Here is a 12,597-nt window from a genome sequence, read left to right as displayed (position 1 = left end):
GTCTTTATACAGCATTGAGTCTTCAGTTCTTGTCATTCACAGGTGGGTAGGTTGCTTTCTGTTGGTTTTCAGAAATGCTCAGTTCACTTGTTTCAGTGAACTTTTTTTTTTCAGAAGTTCCACTGGCTTCATTTGATTAGGTTTGGAGTGCTGGTGCTTCCTTTCCCACTTTTTCTGTTATTTTTGGCAGTGTTGGTGTTTGAAGCTGTTGAAGTGATTCACTGCAAAGTGAATTAATTTTCCATGTCTTCAAATGTGTTTTCCAGTCGCCCCCAAATTTCTTTCCCCCGCCTTCTCATATGATTCCGCAGTCGTAGGACTGTCTTTCTTGTTGGATCCGATGTAAATGCTGATGTCACTGAATTTCCTAAATTACAGCTGGTGGGGATTAACAGAAATTGTAAGAGAATACCACTTCCTCATTTTGCTGTTTTCTTGACTAATTATTGTCCTTTCAAGTTCTGTAGGAGGACTTGGGAGTAAGTTCTCTATATTGAAGTTAAAGCAGCAATTTTCCTTTTTTCTGTTAATGTTGTTTGTTCAAAAAATAATGTAGTTTTTAGGATGCTACCTTAATAGGCTCTTTGATAACCTCAGATAGACTTTCCCCCCTTAGGCTTTTGCACGTTGGGTTGTCTTCTGTTCTGGGTGAAGGGTTTTGAATACTTCCCTTAAGTAGGTTTCCTTATATAGAAGATTTTTACTCAGCAGTCCTTCGCCAGCTCCAGGCTGTTAATGGTAGTAGGTGAAGGGTTGTGATTCATTTATTTATTTATTTTTTTCCCTCCAGAGTCTTGTGTTCTTTAAGGACTGTCTACCTCCGTCTCTCTTGTTTTCTGGTGTAGAGTCTGTGTGTTCTTGGTGATAGTTCTGGTTGCTAGACATCTTCAAACATTAATTTTTTTCTGGCTTTCCTGGCCTTGCTGTAGCAGGTGGAATCTGGGGCCCAGGCTTTCTTGTCTCTCTCTTTGTGATTTGATGGATGGCTCCCTGGACCTCGTCCTGGGAGTCCTCGGGGCTCTCTGGGCGGGACAGCGGGGGCCACCTGCAGGTGTGCGTGGACGGGGGCAGAGCGCTGCGCGGGCTGCTGTATTGATCAAACTGCCATCCCTGGAAACAGAAATAGAAAGGGTTCAGCATTTGCACTTTCCTCTGGTGGTGTTTTTGCTTATTTTGTGTATTTGGAAAAGGCAGCCGTATGCAAACTGCTGACTTACTATTTTCCCTGGAATGGAAACCATTTGGATTATTTCAATGAGTTTTAGCTAAGATTTGTTTGTTCACAGGATTAGTTTTGTTTTCTGGTGTCCTGTTTAGAATAAGACCAGAATGTGTCTTTTTACTCTATGGAAATAAGGGCTGCTTAGTGCCTTGGGATTTTGCAGACCATGAATTTGAAAAATCATGTGTTTATTCCAGAATCAAATGGAAAGTCCTTAGTGAAAAATTATAGGTACATAAATATTTCTTTCAGGGTAATTACTTCCTTTGAAAAATTTTTTTTTGTCTAAATTATTTAAGATTTCAGAGCAGTCCCTTTTCTTGCTTAATTTTCCGACTAATTATTTTTTTTCTAATTTTTAAAGAGAAAAAGATTAAAGAGAAGAATTGTGGACCAAAATCATGTACTATACTCTTTGGTGTTAAGATGGTGCCTGGGTTTTTCTCTTGTCTTTGATGATACAGTGGATTTAGTTTTACTTTTAGTGGTAGGATTTGGATTAGGAATAAAAGAATTATCTTACTGTAAAAACCAGCACTGGTTTGAGTACCTGAGTATAAGTGATGATTGTTTAACCTCTGGAAAATGTGAATTATAGGATCTCTTATACGCTTAGCTGATACTTCCTTCTAGTGTTGTGATGGTGAGTTCTTTGATGATAAGATTTGGGAATGATACAGCTATCTGAAAAATATTTCAAAGATCACTGTGGAGTTTTTGGTTAAATGTGAGTTTTTAAAAGTTTGGATAAATAGAGTCATGGAGGGGAAAGAAAGATTGGTTACGAATTGGTTGAATTATTTGGAATGAGGTACTTTTAAAAAAAGAATTTTTATATTTATGTAGGAAATGTCGGAATGTCAAAAAAAATGAGAGTTTTGTAGCTGAGAGGAGGTGGGAGTTGGAAAGACATTTATAAGGTAGAAGGGGGCCTATGGATTAGGCGTCAAATGAACTGTGAATTTCACTAGGTTGATGACCATGAATATCTTTAATCATTTTATCCCAGCAAATGGTACCATGCAGAACCTAGCAGTCACTCAATAAATGTTGAATGAATGAACATATTAGGAGGCCTGGTTCCAGGCTCAGCTGTGCCACCAAGTAATCGTGTGACCCTCAGCTAAGTGTGTATGAAGACTCTTTCTCTTCTTATGTTCATTGAAGGGTCGGGACTAGATCAAGGGCCTGTGTGGTACTTGGCTGTTCCTTCCTCTGGCTGCGCCATGCTAAATGTTGCCTACAATCACTTCCTTTTGTCCTGTGAACACAGAAGGAGCTGAATTTAGTGCACCAGATGTCCACGTCTCACCTTGGACACTAGAGGCAAAACTTGTTGTCTCAGCAGTGTCTTCTCTCTGAGGGCCCTTACCACGGCTCCTTGATTTGGGGTCATTTTGTTTTTGATACCTCAAGCCCAGTTAAAAGGAGGCAATATTCTGTGAGGTTCCTGGTCAGCAGGTGTTCACTTAAACAATAACAGCACGCATCATCGTCCCTCAGTTCAATAATATCTACCCTTTTTCTGGTAGACTTAGCAGCTAAAGGTAGAACTGAATGAATGGGTACAGACAATATTCCTCCAGTGGAGTAGGAGGCCAATAAATGATAAGCTTAACAAAGTTTTCCACCCTTATTTTCCAAAACCCATTGATCCATCTAGGCAGTGATTGTTGAACACCTGCTACATGCCAGACAGTGTCCTAGCGATAGCATGGCCAGCCATTAAGACATGAACCCTGCCTTCTTGTAACTCGCAGTGACATGAATATGATGCTGGGTTTGTAATTGCACCTTTGGGGACAAAAGACAGAGTGGTGAAGAAGGGAAGAGGAAAGTCTCACAGAATAAATAGAGTTTGAGTTCATTACTGGAAGATGACTGCCAAGCAGATGAGAGGAGGGCCTTCCGGGGAGGCAGGAGATGTGGCAGGGCAGTGCAGTGTGGTGCCTTTGGGAGAGTGTAAGCTTTTCAGCGTGGTTGGAGCACCAGGGAGCATAGCATGGCTGGATTTAAGCAGAGGAATAGCACTCTGGCTGCCAAATGAAGAACAGGTTGGAGGATGGCCAAGGTCTGGTGTCACGGAGGCCAGTTACGATGGTTCCAGCTTAATAGTCTTTGTGAGGAATGATGATACACATGCAGCATTCAACCCCAAAGAGAGCTCGTGATTGCAAGACAGACCTCAGTCACAGATTTTAAGGGCAATGAGGGCAAAAGTAAGGTTGTGTGCATATTGCTTACTGGTAGCAGTAGTAACTGCTCATTTATTCATTCGTTGCATCACCAGGTGCCTGGGAAATGCAATGGTGAATAAAACAGACATGGTCCCTGCCCTCAGGAAGCCTATATTCTAATGAGAGACACAGTTAAGTACACAGACAGTTATAGATTACTGTGTATTTGTAAGTTACTTGAGCAAAAAATCTGTGTCCATTCTGTCCATAGACAACCCCGTTCTTTTCCTGCAGTTAACTCATGTTCTGACCAGCATGTTCTCTGCTTCCTACAGGGAGTTTTGAGGGTAAACTTAGTTAAAGCATTGTATTATACGTGCTTTCTGTTGCACATACTTACACACACACACACACACACACGGTCTTACTAAAGATATCTGTCTTCTCTCCAGTGGTACCTAGAATAAGACATGAGGGTTACCATAGGTAAATCTGCTCCAGGTAAAGTTCTTGATAGCTTCTGATATTTTCTGAACTCTGATGTTTTATGTGGAATAATCCTGGTTGTTTGGTTCCAGATCCAAGCAGAAAAAAATCTTTGCTCTTAGGATCTTTCCACACACAGTTGGATCTTGAAGCTGACTCTGGTGGTTCCTTCAAATTGACCTTCATGTCTGTGTTCCAGGTTATTGCCAGTGTTTGGGATTCATGTGCAGGAGGAAGAATTTGCCTCAAGGCAGCAAGACTGGTAGACATCAGATAAGTGGCTTATTTGAAAGAGATGTTTTGGTACAGAAATGACAGTAACAACAAATTCTTCCTCCAAAAAGAACTCTTCTCCACATTCTCCAACTAACTCAGGATAACCTTTAGGTTACAAGGAGTCAAAATTCAACTGGATGGATCTGATAAAAATTCTGAGGAGGGCATTCTGGGTTCAAGCACTGTTCTTTGAAGATGAAGTGTTCTAACTTATTACGATGATAATCACAGGTGGTTTAGGAGGGAGGCGTACTTTTCCCACTGTGCGTGACTTGGAGAGGAGGTATGTTGTTCAGGTGAAGAGGCTGGAGTCAGACTGTCCCTGGGTTCAAATCCCAGCTGAACTGATGAGCAGCTGTGTGAGACTGGGCCATTGCTAAAATTCTTGTTTCTTCACCTGTAAAATGTGGTAGTGGTTAAGCATATAAGCCCTTTTGTTACACCTGCCTGGGTTTGACTCTGCCCTACTACTCTGTGACATTGGGTAACTTGTCCACTCTGTATCTTATCTTCCTTATCTTTAAAAATAAAAATAATAATAATGGTGGTGGTGATGATGATGTTGATAATAATAATAGTTGCTGCCTCATAAGGATGTGGTCCGAATTAAATGAGATAAGGGTTTGGCATGGTACCTGGCACATAGTTAGTACTCAGTGTACCTTACTTGCTGTGTTTCCTGCCATCACTATACTGAGCTTTCTAAAGTGTTCTGTAACACTGTTTGCTGTTGTTTTTTTTTTTTTTTGTATTCTTTCTAAAAATCAAGGCTTCACAAAATGCATTTATTGCTCTGTGCTTTCTTTTTTAAATTTATAAATTTTTTGTATTAACTTTTTTTTATTGAAATATAGTCAGTTTACAATGTTGTGTCAATTTCTGGTGTATAGTATAATGCTTTGGTCATATATATACATACATATATTTGTTTTGATATTCTTTTTCATTATAGATTCCTATAGATATTGAATATAGTTACCTGTGCTACAAAGAGGAAACTTGTTGTATCTTTTTTTTTTTAAATTGAAGACTCAATAATACAATTTCTGGGTTTGAAGTAGAGTTACCAGGTAAAATACAGGATGTTCACATAAACTTGAATTTCACATAAACAAAGAATAATTTTTTAGTATAAACATGCCTCAAATATTTCATGGGGTGCTTATACTTAAAATTACTCTTTGATCATCTGAATTAAATTTTTTTTTTGTTTTTTGTTTTAGGGGGAGGAGGTAATTAGGTTTTTATGTTTGTTTGTTTTTTTTAAAGGAGGAACTGGGGATTGAACCCAGGACCTTGTGTATGCTAAACATGCACCCTACCACTGAACTATACCCTCCCCACTGAATTTAAATTTAATTGGCCATTCTAATTCTTATTTGCTAGATCTGGCAACCTATGTTTTGGGGTAAAACTTACCCTTTTACTCCCTTATTCATCTTCTTTATTCACATAAATGTGAATGGATGCTTGTGCACACACAGTGAATGACACCCACCAGATTTGATGGGATATTTCCTAGTATCTCTAGGAAATATGTCTCCTGATTTACTATAAGCAGTGGGGCCTTCACACTGAGGTTGTGTTGACACCTGAGTCCTGTGTAGTGCAGAGCTGCTCAAAAATTCTGACATGTTCTAGGGTTGTTTCTACCCAGAGGGAACTATTATTAATGACACATTAATGGGTAGATATGCATTCCAGAGAATCCTGAAAACCTCATCATCTTTGAAGGAAATGACTTCATTACTCTTTGAGCCACCTACCCAGGGAAGGTCATTGCCTATGGCTGGCTTGGTTTTCCAAACTAGAAAAATAAACACATCGAGTGTTTATTTATAACTTAGAGTGATTTCATTGTTCCTAAAATTTAAGTTAATTTTTAAGTAGGTTTGGTCGTTGAGCTATTAGACTATTTGAAGACATTTAAAGAATTTAATCCAAGACTTAGATTCTTTCAATTCAACCAGTATTTATTTAGAGTATCTACTGGGCATAAAGCAACTGCGTAGAAGTAGAGAGGAATTGAAAGCATGGCTCTGGTCCCCCAAATCCTTAGTGTTAAGTGGAGCAGTAAGGCAAGTAACGATTATGACACAAGACAGAATAAATAAAGTCGGGGTCTAAGGCAAGGAAAACCAGGTCCCAGACGGTTGAATGTAGGAAGTGGTTACACCTGAAGAGCACGTGGAATAGGAGTGGGTTACACCATAGTACAAAGAATGTCTCCTTGGAGGGTCAGATTTGAGAGAGCTTTTCAACAATGAGGATGATTTCATTTGGCAAATGAAGTGTCCTAGGTGTACTCTTAGCGTGAACAAAAGCATGGAGATGGCTACATTTTCAAATGAGCAAGTTATTCAGACATGACAGAAGTATCCCCAGCACCGTAACTGGCTGGGACCTCTTCCGCCCTGTGGGACTGTTTATGGTCTAGAATTTCCAGATCAGAAACTTGACTTCATGTAGGTGAAGCTGGATTCATTCCATGTTGGTTTCCTGAATGTGTTTTCGTGCACCTGCTGTCGCCATGTAAGAGGCGGCCAGAAAGACTTGAGCAATGTTTAGAGACTCTTCATTAGTCACCTCAAAAACCCACTGAAAGTCTCTCCATTTAAATATATGTTTTTCCCAAAATGAACATTTCCAGTGATTTCTGATTTAAATTGGACAAAATCAACAGCAGAAGAATTTAATGAGAAGCTTCTTGTGAGGCACTCTGACTATGAGTATTTGCTTAAATGACTTTGAAGGCCAGCTTAACTCATTTCCTGTTGGGGTGACACTTGTTTACTAGACGTGGCCCAAGTCAGAGTTAATAGCCTTAATGGTTTTGAATGGTCCCAAGTGAGTCTCCAGCAGTGTGCCATCAGCCAATGGGGAGGTTTCTACAGATGGTGTGTCACACACACACTCCTGCTTCAGCCGTTGTAGATTTAAGAGACCAGCTATTCTTGTCTTAGCTTTAGCATCGAATAAGAAAGTAAGAGTTAACCATTGCAGTCAATTCTGGAATATTTTTCACCAGTTCTTTTCTAGGACTTTTACTTTTTTTGTTTGTTTGTTTTCCCTGAAATGATTCTGTGTGCAATTAATGCTATTTTAAAATGGCCCCAATATTTGGGGCTTGTGGAGATCACCCCCGATTCTCCAGGAAAGGAATGAAAATGTAACTGGGGGTACAGACTGGTAAATGAATAATAAGGGATGTAGTGAAAAGCGTTGGGTTGAGTAGCAGGTCCAGTGCATGGGAGGGACTGCTGAGACTGGGAATGGAAAACTCTAGTGTCCAATGTTTCTATTTGTTTGGCTGTCAAGCTCTGAATTAGACTGGAAGTTAGCAAGGATTTTAGTGATCTCTGGTGTTTCTTGTTTGTAAGTTAGGAGTAGTCCATGTCTTTCAAGTTCAGACAGGTAGTTCCTGGTGAATGTTTTTGCTATTTCAGGTACTGGTGGGGTGAGGTATAGCCTGGATGCAAACATTTATTGGATTCTTAAGCATGAAAGACCATAAACTGCTTATGTTGGTTTGGGTCTGTCTGAATGTTGCTACTTTTTTCTTCCTTGATGGTGGGGCCAACCATTATGTAGTTTTAATATCTACCCTTGGTTCCTACTGCCTTGTTTTGGCTACTCTTAATACCTTCCTTTATATATCTGTCATTAAGTTATAATTGAAGCTTGGTGTTTTATATTTAGAATGATGCATGGAGGTTCAGCTGTGCCAACCATTCAGGCTTAATGGCAAATGTTGGTTCATGCCCAAAAACCTTTGAAATCTGGTCTCTTTTTTGAGATGTCCAATCTGAGTAAGCCATCCCCTTCTACTCAAGCTGAAGGGCACAGGGAAGCAGTTCAAAAGTGATTTCTGCATCTGTACATGTAAGGGCATCTGGTTTCTGATTAAAAATCTTGGCTTGCGAGTTGCCTTTCTAACCTAGGGTCATGCAGCCTCAAAGGGGGTTGCTTTGATAAGTCTTCATGTCACTTCATACCTTAGTTTACTGTCTTTTACCCGGAGTATCAGTGAATGCCAGTTCTAGAGTGGGCACATAGTGATGGTAGATGACACCCAGGCCACAAGCTGTTTCCCAGGGGCTGCCAGATGCTCTCAGACATTTCATAGCTCTTGAATTCTCTGGATTTGAGCCACTTTTGAACTCCATCCATCCATATAACCAGTTATTCCACTTATACTGACTGAGGTTTTGCCGTGTGCCAGGCACTCATCTGGATTTGAAGAACAGAGCAGTGGGCCAGACTCCTTGTGCTGATGGGGGGGAGGGGAGAGTTGTAGAAATAAGTATGAAACCAAGTAAAATATGTTAAATGGTAATACGTGCTGTAGAGGAGATAAAGCACAGGTGGTGGGTTTGGGGTGACTTGTAACTTAAAATTGAGCAGACAGGAAAGTCCTCACTGAGACAAGGACATTTGAGGAGAGATCTGTAGGAGATGAGAGAGTGGATCGTGTCAGTATTTAGGAGAAAGGCTCAGCAGACCGACAGAAGGATTGGCACCTAGACCTTGGACAGGAATGTGCCTGATTCAAGAACAGCACGATGGCCACAGTGGCTGGGACAGGCTGAGCAAAGAGGGGAGTAGTAGGAATAGCAGAAGAAATGGGGTCCAAGTGGAGGCAGACCCTCTAGGGGTTTCTACAGACTTTGCCTTTTACTCAAGAAGAATGGAGAGCCTTTGCAGATTTCCAGCTCGAGGAGTAAAGTAAACTGAGTAATGCAGGTGGCAGCCCAGTGTGGTGGGGAAAACAATGATCTAAGAATTTGGAGGTCATTATTTAAGTCGTGGTTTTGTCTCCAGGTGGGGGCATATTAATTCAGCATTCTGAGCGTATAAAGCAATGCTGGTGGACTAGATAATTGTAAATGACCTTCCAGTGTTTGATATGGCCTCTCTGCATTCACCGATCCCTGTCCCCCGCCATCTCAGTGTGTTTGAGGATTTCATATTTGTGGCTGCTTACTTATCTGCATACACAGAGCAGGACCTCAGATGTGTGAATTCTCATGCTGCACTTCCTTTTTGTAGTTTTCCGTAAACATCTCACATTGAAAACCTTGTAAACTATAAAGTAATTTCATGTATTGATGTTAAAGATTGCTTGCAGCCTAATTGGTCTGGATACACACAGATTATAAGCTTTATCATATAACCATAATCCTATTTTTCGGTTACATAACGTAGAGCTAATTTACCGAGTGCTACAGTGAGCACTACAGTGGGATGGAGCGGTAAACAAGACACAGCTTCTGCCCTCAAGGAGCTGAGTAGGAGGAGACAGGCCTGGTTAAGAAAGTACAAGGCAGATTTCATGTTAGGAAGGAGGGCAGGAAGTCGTGGCCAGCCTGAGGCTCGTGGGAGTCCAGGCAGACTGATAATCCAGGTGAACCTTCACACCAATATTCTGTAAGTCTGTCTCCACCACCCAGTTAGACCTAGTGCCATGCGAGGTGGGAGGTGCCAGAGGCCCGGCAGCCTCTCTTCTGCAGCCCTGAGCGATTTTGCTTTGCCCCAAACTTGTATCACGCTGTTCAGCACATCAAGGTCCTGTAATCAGCCCTCTTTAGAAGGCAGCATAGGGACCACCTTTTATTCCTAGAGAATGTCCTTTGGGCATCTCAACCATCTCTCTTCTGTCAGACTGTTTCTTCGACTTCCTTTGATGTTTTAGTGCCCCATGTGGACTGGTCAGGTCCTCTGTCTCCCTTGTGGAGAAGTATTGCCCTAGCCTTGCCTGATCTTCCAGCTTCCAGTGTGAACACTTCATCAGGAGTAAAGTGGAGCCCCAGTCATTTTACCCACTGACTTAATGTATTCCTTGTGTTCTATTAACTGGCCTCGTCTTGGGCAGCCTGGAGATGTCGAAAGTTTCCAGGTTGAGGATTCCGGAAACAACTTCCCAAGAGGGTAGGAGGGCTGCCGCTGGCCTAGACTGGCCCTTCTGCTGAGTCCCTGCCATGTTTTGGGGAGTGGGGTGCTTGGAGGCACTGCTGCCAACTGGAGTTCCCATGGTTAAGAGCGTCATGACTCAGAAGAGTGAGGCCAGCCCTTCAGCACCTAGGCAGTCCCTATGGTAATGCCTGGGGGGGCCAGTGACTGTGCCAATGACTGCTGTTGGAGCTGGAGGGGAAACTGAGGTCCGGAAAGGTGAAGGGACTTGCCCAGGTTAGTGGTTGAGCTGAAAATAGAGCCAGGAGCTCTTGACCCCTGTGTCACTGCCTCCTTTTAATTTTTTTCTGCCTCAGGCCTTTGCACAGATTCTTCCCGCCATCCTGAACACTTTCTGATCACTCTTTGGTCTACTTTCTTCTCCATCTTTCAGTCTCAATTTAAAGGTTGCTTCCTGAGCCACATCCTTGCCCCGTCATCTGAATTAGCTTGCTCTGCTATTCTTTTATGATCTCTGGGTCTTTTCTTTCATGCTGCTTACTTACATACTCAGTTACTTATATAATTATCCTATATTCATCCGTGTCTCCAGTCTCCCAAGTCTATGAAGTCAGGGAACATGGCTCTTTTGTTCATCATTGTGATCCCAGAGGTTAGCTCACAGACAGACACAATATAAATATTTGTTGATTAAATGAGTCCATAAATGAAAGAGTAAATGATTAAAAGGCAGACTCTGGATTTTCTCTTGTCTATTCATATTAAATGTCTCTGCCTGTCCTGGCTACGGTAACAACTGTTATTGACTTTGTATGTCACTGAGGATGCTGAAGATGTGATTTTTGTCTCCAGCATGACTCTGTGGCTTTGTGGAATTTTATTAAAGTTGTCTCTGCAAAAACCAAAACCCAGTGACACGCACAGATCAGCATTCTTTAATTGGTGTGGGCTTGACATGTTGGGCTATATCAATGTATTTTGCTGTAGTTGCATTTTTATTCCTTAATTTTGTTTCCAGAAATGAGCTTTAATTCTGTTTAGATCCTACTCCTTTCTACTTATTAAAAATGAATAAAGAAACAAGTGCTTTTTCTTACTAGGATTCATAATGTTATTTTGGAGAGATTTGTTTTAGGTTAAATAATGGAACTTTTAAGTGAATAGTAAAATAGAAAACTGAGAGGTACTTTCTCTAGAAGAAAGAGCAAAGTTCCATAGTGTGTGTAAGAAAGAAAAACAACAACAATGGACTTTATTTCTAAAACTAAACTGTCCTGAGTGTTCATATCACATTGACTTTTCCAAAGCTGGGCTGGCATGTTTAATTTATAGAGAAAGCATGCATTGTTCTGGAGTGTGCATTGTGGTTGCACTGGCTCCCGTAGATTAGCTCGAAGGTATCTGAATAGTCACACCCTAAATTACGTAAACTAAATAGTTTTAAAGAGGTGGAAAGTCTGATGCATACTGTTTCCCAGCCACTCATGCCTCAGGAAAAACTGGGGGAGGTGGGGAGCAAAACCCAACTGTTGAGCTTTACATTCTCCAATGTGGCACTTGGCTGTGTGGCCTTGGGCAACTGAATTAACTTCTCTGAGCCACAGAACCTCCATCTGTCAAGTGTAGATTCAAAAGACCACCTACCTCAGAGTTATTTGAGGATTTCATGAGATAATGTATGGAAAGTTTCACAATGCCTAGCACATGATAAATGCCCTAAAGGTATTATTACTTGGGGGATGGTACAGTGGATAGGGTGGTAGTTAAAGGTACAAACTCTGGAGGTCCTGGCTTGGGTATGAATCCTGGATCTGCAGCTTATTGTCTGGGGCATTTTGACCTAGTAAAGTAGTTTCGACCTGGTAAAGCAAAGCATTTTGACCTTTCCATGTTAGCATTTCCTCATAATGTAAAACGAGAATGGTAATAATATCTGCTCGGCAGGGTTATTATGAAGATTAACTGAGTGTTTATCAACTCCTGGTACATGAGAAATGCTATGTAGATGTTTACAGTTGCGATTAAGAAGCCCGTGTCCTACAGATAGGTGGTGTGGGGTCATAAGTCAGGTTCCATCAGTACTGGGTATACAACCGTGAAGAAATGGCTAATTTCTTTGAGCCTCTGTTTCCTTTTTTTTTTTCTTTTTTTAAGTAATATGGGACTGATTGTAGTTGTAGTGCCAAGTTATGAGAAATCAGTGAGGTAATGCATATGCATAGTGCTTACTCGCATAGGGCCTGGGCCATGGAAAATACTTAGTAAGTCATAGCTACAGCAGGGACTTTTCTTACCATTGTTGTTACCATCACTAGTGTTGCTTCCATTTTAAAAATTTATGGCTAATATATCTCTGTCTTACATAGAACATATATTCTAAGGTGGATTCCACAAACCTGCTATGGAAATCAGCCTGTTTAATATGTGGAAAATAATGTTAAAGTCTGTTGTTACAGTTGGTGTATTTATTTAAATGGAGCTATTCCAGCAGATAGAAAATGTTCAGAAAGAGCCCGGTCAGCGTGC

General features: G+C 41.1%; 1 protein-coding gene across 10 annotated transcripts in view; it reads left to right on the top strand.

Annotated features, from left to right (window-relative positions):
* The window catches only part of MITF (melanocyte inducing transcription factor), a 209,298-nt gene that overhangs the window by 22,080 nt on the left and 174,621 nt on the right, over positions 1-12,597 (top strand). The gene's annotated exons all lie outside the window — the stretch shown is intronic.

This window comes from Camelus bactrianus, chromosome 17, assembly GCF_048773025.1.
Source record: "Camelus bactrianus isolate YW-2024 breed Bactrian camel chromosome 17, ASM4877302v1, whole genome shotgun sequence".
Classification (NCBI taxonomy): Eukaryota; Metazoa; Chordata; class Mammalia; order Artiodactyla; family Camelidae; genus Camelus; species Camelus bactrianus.
This window is presented reverse-complemented; position numbering and strand designations above follow the sequence as displayed.